Source organism: Egretta garzetta, unplaced genomic scaffold (assembly GCF_000687185.1).
Source record: "Egretta garzetta isolate BGI_Z169 unplaced genomic scaffold, ASM68718v1 scaffold215, whole genome shotgun sequence".
NCBI classification, from domain to species: domain Eukaryota; kingdom Metazoa; phylum Chordata; class Aves; order Pelecaniformes; family Ardeidae; genus Egretta; species Egretta garzetta.
In genome coordinates this window covers 5,484,508-5,485,854 of record NW_009259719.1, presented here as the reverse complement: position 1 = coordinate 5,485,854, position 1,347 = coordinate 5,484,508, and the positions used below count along the sequence as shown (strand labels likewise).

Sequence of the window (1,347 nt, the reverse complement as noted above, 5' to 3'; positions counted from 1 at the left end):
TCCCTCCCACTCTCCAAAGAGGGCAGCCCCCCACATCCCCAGGGTGCCCAGGATGGGAAGGGACCCTGGGGACACCTGTGGGATGTTGTCAGCCCCCCACGGGGCTGGGAGGCAGGGAGGTCAGGGGGATCTGCAGGCACTTGCATCCCGGCTGGGAACAGCAGCTGGCCACTGGAGCCCTGCCCGGCCCTGCCTGGAAGCCAGCATGCCCCTTCCCGCTGCCGACTTGGGGGACCCTGCTCCTGCCTGGGAAGGGGGGTCCCTGGGGGCTTCCACCAGCACCCAGCACCTGCACGTGGCAGGGCACACCCCTGTGCTGAGCGACAAACTCTGCGGGGCAGGGATGCTCATGGGACCAGTGACCCATGGGGGTAGCATCGAAGGGGGTGGCATCCAGGGCAGACATCATCCCATGGAAGTGGCATCTGATGGCTGGGAGTGGCATCCAAAGGGGGTGACACCTCCAAAGGGGGAGGTATACAGGGAAGATGACATCCCATAGGGGTGGCATCTGATGGTTGTTGATGGCATCTAAAGGCCATTGGTGGCATCTGAAGGGGTGGCACCTCCAAAGGGGGTGGCAACCAGGGCAGATGGCATCCCATGGGGGTAGGGTCCTCTGTCTTGCTCGTGCCCTGGCCCCTGCCACGTGGTCCTTGGCACCGGCCCACATCATCTGCAGCACTTCTGCCTTCCATCTGGCTGCCTCATTGCACTTGTGAATATTCATGACCCTCATTATCCTCTTTTCACTCGTTGCTCCCACACTCAGGCTAAAAATAACTTCCCAAGGGGGGATGGGGTGCACAGGGTGGCGGAGAGGCTCGTCCCCTCACTGGGAGCTGGCTCCTTGGGGTGCTGGCTCCTTGGGATCCCTGCTCCCCCATCTGAGAACCCGGCGGCCTGGTTGGGACATGGGGACACAGAGCAGGAGACGGATGATGCCAGAGATTTTGGGAGCTGTGGGCTCTTGGCTGGGGTGCCAGGGAGCCCCCGTTTCCTGCCCCATCTAGGTGGGGAATGGTCTCCCAAGCCCAGAACCTGCTGCCCCCTCCCCTGGCCACCCTTGGTTGTCCCAACCGGCTATGAACGTCTCCATCATTGTCCCATGTCCCACATAGAGGTGGTGGCATTGTGGCACTCATGGAGGGGGATTTGGGGGCTGGAAGGTGGGTGTCATGGGCTGGAAGGTGCCCACCTCCTCTTGCAGGATGTCCTTCAGCCAGGATGAGGCTTGGACTCAGGGGCAGGGGTGGCACCTGGGAAGACAGAGGTCCTCAGGGTGCTGACACGTGCCCCTTTCCCCCCACAGAGCTGAAGGCGACAGGCACGGCACACTTCCTCAAC

The 1,347-nt window shown here is 62.6% G+C and overlaps 1 protein-coding gene across 1 annotated transcript in view; it reads left to right on the top strand.

The window, feature by feature from the left end:
* Window positions 1-1,320: 1,320 nt before the first annotated feature.
* SEMA3F (semaphorin 3F) overlaps window positions 1,321-1,347 on the top strand; it is an 89,765-nt gene continuing 89,738 nt past the window's right edge. The window contains exon 1 of the mRNA XM_035894664.1: window positions 1,321-1,347. This exon is cut by the window's right edge and continues 121 nt beyond it. The gene's annotated coding sequence lies outside the window, so the exon portion shown is untranslated.